The sequence below is a fragment of the Arachis ipaensis genome, chromosome B5 (genome assembly GCF_059453495.1).
Source record: "Arachis ipaensis isolate K30076 ecotype BB chromosome B5, ASM5945349v1, whole genome shotgun sequence".
Classification (NCBI taxonomy): domain Eukaryota; kingdom Viridiplantae; phylum Streptophyta; class Magnoliopsida; order Fabales; family Fabaceae; genus Arachis; species Arachis ipaensis.
In genome coordinates this window covers 130,421,802-130,428,560 of record NC_142440.1, presented here as the reverse complement: position 1 = coordinate 130,428,560, position 6,759 = coordinate 130,421,802, and the positions used below count along the sequence as shown (strand labels likewise).

General features: G+C 39.7%; 1 non-coding gene across 1 annotated transcript; it reads right to left on the bottom strand.

The window, feature by feature from the left end:
* Positions 1 to 5,904: 5,904 nt before the first annotated feature.
* On the bottom strand, positions 5,905 to 6,012 carry LOC148565786 (small nucleolar RNA R71). Its single transcript, XR_015884448.1, has one exon. It is a non-coding gene; the product is annotated as a small nucleolar RNA R71 (small nucleolar RNA).
* Between the last annotated feature and the right edge of the window lie 747 nt (positions 6,013 to 6,759).

Sequence of the window (6,759 nt, the reverse complement as noted above, 5' to 3'; positions counted from 1 at the left end):
GCGGAAACATGTAATTGAGCGATCGAACCCTCGCCGGATGTGTATCCGCTCTATGCACTCAAGTGTATGGGGTTGATTCACTCAATTCTCCCCTAATCATACTTTACAAGACTTGTTTTTCATCTAACAATCAACAATTACTTTATGCATGCATACAAATATCATGAGGACTTTCCGATAGGTTGTAATGGGGCTAGGGACAAGGTAGGATGCATATGGTCAAGTGAGCTTGAAATTCGAATCTTTGATTAACTTAAACTTCCCACCTAACCTATGACAACCTAAACAATTCTAAACAAACCTAGCTATCCATTCTTCACATTTTCACACACTCATGTATTCCTTTTAGATTCTCACACATATGCATTGAATTTATGAGACCTTAAACTTTGGGATATTTTGTTCCCTTTTTGTTGCAAAAAAAATTTTTAACAATCAAAACACAATTTTTTTATGCTCATAAAAAAATTTTCCTAGTTTACCCCTTTTTCAATCAAAACACAATTCTTATATAAAAAGGGTTAACTAGATTTTTAACAATCCAAAACACTTTCCTAATCACAATCAAAGGCAAGATGCAAAACATATATATATATAATAAAAGTAAATAAAAGTGTGCATCAGCCAAGATAAGGATATCCACAATAGTAAATATGTACAGAAATCCCAAAATAATCTAAAACATAAAGTGCAAAATAACTAAAGTAGCAAAAAATAGAAATAGATGTCTGAAAGTTCGTCACCACATGAATGCAAACACCGGACACGAACAGTGACCTCCCCACACTTTAGAATCAAGCATCGTCCTCAATGCTACTGCTGAAGCTCGGGATGGGGGTCAACAATCGCGCCGGGCTGTGGCTCAGGTACTGGCTGTGGGACTGGGATCAGCTGTGGCTCTGGCTGTTGCTGTGGAGTGTCCTGTTGAACCTCAGTAGTGATCTGTGTCTCTGGAGGTGCATCCTGATGAGTTGGCTCCTCGTCATGCTCCTTACCATGCTCCTCCTCTTGATCCTGCTCGTCGGAGGCAGGAGAGTCTGAGAGCGGCGGTAGCTCGATGCCATGTGATACAAACACCTGGTCGATGCGGTCGAGACGTCGCATGACACGATGCTCGAGGCGCTCCATGAAGCAAAGCAGGTGCTGCACCAACAGGTAAGTAGGCTCAGATGCTGGTGGTGGTGGTAAGGATGCTGCGGTTGCTGAAGTAGAGGAAGGTCCTACTGCTGCTGCTGATGATGAGGGCTGAGCTGCCTCTTCTACTACTCTGGCTCAAGAACAGCGTTTGGGTGGGGGCTTCTCGTGCACCCAGCCACCCCATGGAATGGTAACCTCCTTCTCGTCATCATCTGGGGGTGGTGGTGTTACGTCATCATCCTCTCACCGAACATCAGCCATCTTGATCATGCTGGTAATCAGTGTAGGGAATGGCAACATGCCACAGATATACGAGCGCCACATACTCTGCCTGATTAGTCGGGGAAAGTTTACCTCCTTTCCCTCCATCACACACCCAATCAGAACTAGCATATCCATAAGGATCTCTGAGAAGTGAGTGATGGGGAAGACATAGTGGGCGAAGATATGCTGCCAAGTCCTAGCTTCCCTCGACAGATAGGAGAAACGTATCCCCTTGGGCTTCTTGTTCCCAGAATCCATCACCCAGGGGGCGTCAGGTGTAGCAATCATGCGCTTAAGCGCCTCATAATCAAATGTCATGCAGTGGATGGCTATCTCTACCTGCTTATAAGTGCAGGTGTCATCAGGACGATAGTGGCAAAGCAGTGGATCCCCAATAGCAGCCTCAGTAATCATAATCTCTCTACCCCGCAGCTGAACTGAATCAAGAGTGGTTCGGAAGAAGTTGCAATAAAATTCTCTCACCTATGAAGTGTTCACCCTCCCCAAATCTCTGTCAACAAAGTCCAACCCTAACTCCAGAATGCGGGTGTTAATGGCACGTGATGAGCGGATAATTTATACGCTTTTTGGCATTGTTTTTAGTATGTTTTTAGTATGTTTTAGTTAGTTTTTATTATATTTTTATTAGTTTTTAAATAAAAATCACTTTTCTGGACTTTAATATGAGTTTGTGTGTTTTTCTGTGATTTCAGGTATTTTCTGGCTGAAATTGAGGGACCTGAGCAAAAATCTGACTCAGAGGCTGAAAAAGGACTGCAGATGCTGTTGGATTCTAACCTCCCTGCACTCAAAATGGATTTTCTGGAGCTACAGAAGCCCAATTGGCGCACTCTCAATTGCGTTGGAAAGTAGACATCTTGGGATTTTCAGCAATATATAATAGTCCATACTTTGCCCGAGATTTGATGGCCCAAACAGGCGTTCCAAGTCAGCTCAAGAATTCTGGCGTTTAACGCCGGAACTGGCACAAAAGCTGGAGTTAAACGCCCAAACTGGCACAAAAGCTGGCGTTTAACTCCAAGAAAAGTCTCTACACATGGAAGCTTTAATGCTCAGCCCAAGCACACACCAAGTGGGCCCGGAAGAAGATTTCTGCATTAATGACTGATTTCTGTAAACCCTAGGCTACTAGTTCTCTATAAATAGGACCTTATACTATTGTATTTTCATCTTTTGATCATCTTGGAATCTTTGAGTAGTCTTATGCTATCTTAGACACGTTTGGGGGCTGGCCTCACGGCCATGCCTAGACCTTGTTCTTATGTATTTTCAACGGTGGAGTTTCTACACACCATAGATTAAGGTGTGGAGCTCTGCTGTTCCTCATGAATTAATGCAATTACTATTGTTTTTCTATTCAATTCACGTCTACTTCTTCTCTAAGATATCACTGGTTCTTCAACTTGATGAATGTGATGATCCGTGACACTCATCATCATTCTCACCTATGAACGCGTGACTGACAACCACCTCCGTTCTACCTTCGATTGAGTGTGTATCTCTTAGCCTTCTGGTTCATGACGCATGGGTGCCTCGCCTGACAACCGAGCTCTCCATTCTATGAAATCAGAGTCTTCGTGGTATAGGCGAGAATTAATTGGCAGCATTCTTGAGATCCAGAAAGTCTAAACCTTGTCTGTGGTATTCCGAGTAGGATCTAGGACGGGATGACTGTGACGAGCTTCAAACTCGCGAGTGTGGGGCATGTGACAGACGCAAAAGGATATGGATCTTATTCCGACATGATCAAGAACCAACAACTGATTAGCCGATGTTGTGACAGAGCATCAGGACCATTTTCACTGAGAGGACGGGAGGTATCCATTGACAACGGTGAAACCCAACATAAGCTTGCCATGGAAGGGAGTATGAATGATTGGAAGAAGGCAATAGGAAAGCAGAGGTTCAGGATGGACAAAGCATCTCCATACGCTTATCTGAAATTCCTACCAATGAATTACATAAGTATCTCTATCTTTATTTTATGTTTTTATTTATTTTCAATTATCAATTCTCCATCACCATCTGAATTCGCCTGACTGAGATTTACAAGGTGACCATAGCTTGCTTCAAGCTGACAGTCTCCGTGGGATCGACCCTTACTCACGTAAGGTATTACTTGGACGACCCAGTGCACTTGCTGGTTAGTTGTGCGGAATTGTGACAAAGTGTGATTCACGTTTGAGAGCTCCAAATCCTTTGGCGCCATTGTTGATTATCACAATTTCGTGCACCAAGTTTTTGGCGCCGTTGCCAGGGATTGTTCGAGTTTGGACAACTGACAGTTCATCTTGTTGCTGAGATTAGGTAATTTTACTTTTTATTTTCGAAATTTTTTTTAAAAAATACAAAAAAAATTTTCTATTTTGTTCCTCAGAGTTTTTAAGAATGAATTCTAGAGTTTCATGATGATTTGTTGAAGTCTGGCTGGCTGTGAAGCCATGTCTAATCTTATTGGACCGAGGTTTCAACTTATCATCACAAGAACTTGTTGATTCCTATAAATTTTGCTGTTGTTAGCAATGATCTACTAAAGCTTGGCTGGCCATTGGCCATGTCTAGTGTTTTGGACCGAAGCTTTCATTGAAAGCTTGGCTGGCTAGTAAGCCATGTCTAATTCCTGGACCGGAGTCTTAGACTAGCATTGCAATGATTCCTGAAATTCTTATTAAAAATTTTGAACCCCTTTATTCTCTTTTCCACTCAATTTTCGAAAAATCACAAAAAAAATTTATAAAACCATAAAAATCAAAAACATTTTATGTTTCTTGTTTCAGTCTAGTGTCTAATTTTAAGTTTGGTGTCAATTGCATGCCTCTAATTTTCGAAAATTACATGCATTATGTTCTTCATTAATCTTCAAGTTGTTCTTGATGATTTCATTGCTCTGATCTTTAAATTCTCTTGTTTTGTGTGTTCTGTTGTTTCTCATGTGCATTCTCAATTTGTTAGTGTCTCTTATATGAAAATTTTTAAGTTTGGTGTCGTGCATGCATTGTTTATTTGATCTTAGTTGCATTTTTATTGTTTCTCATCATTAAAAATTCAAAAAATTATTTTCAAAATTGTGTCTTTTCAAGTCAATAATACAGAGAATTGAAGATTTAGAACATTCAGCAGAGGAATCAAACAAAAAAAGCTAGGCATTCAAAACACCCAGTGAAGAAGGAAAACTGGCGTTTAAACGCCAGCCAGGGTACCTGGCTGGGCGTTTAACGCCCAAAAAGGTAGGGTTTTGGGCGTTAAACGCCAGAATGGATGCCATTCTGGGCGTTTAACGCCAGGATGACATAAGAGGGAAGATTTTGTTTTTAATTCAAATTTTTTTTCAAATCTTCATAATTTTTCAAAATCAAATCTTTTTCAAATCATATCTTTTCAATCATATCTCTTCAAAATCAATTGCTTTCCATTTTTTTTATTTTTGAAAATCCTTGCTAAAATTAATGATTTACTTCAAATTTTCTAGTTGTTACTTGCCTATTAAGAAAGGATCAAAGGTTTTAATTCTAGAATCATATCTTCTAATTTCTTGTTAGACAAGTAATCAACTTTAATTTTAAAACTTTCTCTTTTTAGTTTGATTTTTAATCATATCTTCTCAATCATATCTTTTCAATCACATCTTTTTCAAAATTAATTTTCAATCATATCTTTTTAATTTCTAATTTCAAAATTTTTTTCAAAAATCACTTTATTTCTTTTAATTATTTCAAAATCTTTTACTTTAATTTCGAAAATTTCTTCCCCTCTTCTCACATCTTTCTATTTAAGGGACTAACACTGTTCCTCAAGGTGCAATTCGAACTCTATCCCTCTTGATAAGTTCGAATTCTTCTCTCTCTACCTCCTCATTCTAATCTTCTTTTCCTCTGACACCTCAAAGAATCTCTATACTGTGACATAGAGGATTCCCTACTTTCTTGTTCTCTTCTCTTTCATATGAGCAGGAACAAAGATAAAGGCATACTTGTTCAAGCTGATCCTGAACCTGAAAGGACCTTGAAAAGAAAGCTAAGAGAAGCTAAAGCACAATTCTCTTTAAAGGGCCTAACAGAGCTTTTCAAGGAAGAAGAAATCATGGCAGCCGAAAACAACAATGCCAACAATGCAAGGAAGGTGCTTGGTGACTTTACTGCACCTACTCCCGACTTCTATGGGAGAAGCATCTCAATCCCTGCCATTGGAGCAAACAACTTTGAGCTTAAGCCTCAATTAGTTTCTCTAATGCAACAGAATTGCAAGTTTCATGGACTTCCATTGGAAGATCCTCATCAGTTCTTAGCTGAATTCTTGCAAATCTGTGATACTGTCAAGACCAATGGGGTTGACCTTGAAGTCTACAGACTTATGCTCTTCCCTTTTGCTGTAAGAGACAAAGCTAGGACATGGTTGGACTCACAACCTAAAGAAAGCCTGAACTCTTGGGAAAAGCTAGTCAATGCTTTCTTGACAAAGTTCTTTCCACCTCAAAAATTGAGCAAGCTTAGAGTGGAAGTCCAAACCTTCAGACAGAAGGAAGGTGAATCCCTCTATGAAGCTTGGGAAAGATACAAGCAATTGATCAGAAGTTGTCCTTCTGACATGCTTTCTGAATGGAGTATCATAGGTATATTCTATGATGGTCTGTCTGAACTATCCAAGATGTCATTGGATAGCTCTGCTAGGGGATCTCTTCATCTGAAGAAGACGCCTGCAGAAGCTCAGGAACTCATTGAAATGGTTGCAAATAACCAATTCATGTACACTTCTGAAAGGAATCCTGTGAATAATGGGATAACTCAGAAGAAATGAGTTCTTGAGATTGATACTCTGAATTCCATATTGGCTCAGAATAAAATATTGACCCAACAAGTCAATATGATTTCTCAGAGTTTGTCTGGAATGCAAGCAGCAACAGGCAGTACTAAGGAAGCTTCTTCTGAAGAAGAGGCTTATGATCCTGAGAATCCAGCAATGGAAGAGGTGAATTACATGGGAGAACCCTTTGGAAACACCTATAATCCTTCATGGAGGAATCATCCAAATCTCTCATGGAAGGATCAACAGAGACCTCAACAAGGTTTCAACAACAATAATGGTGGAAGAAACAGGTTTAGCAATAGCAAGCCTTTTCCATCATCTTCTCAGCAACAAACAGAGAATTTTAAGCAGAGCCACTCTGATTTAGCAACTATTGTCTCTGATCTAATCAAAACCACTCAAAGTTTCATGACTGAAACAAGATCCTCTATTAGAAATTTGGAGGCACAAGTGGGTCAGCTGAGTAAGAAAATTACTGAACTCCCTCCTAGTACTCTCCCAAGCAATACAGAAGAGAATTCAAAGAGAGAGTGC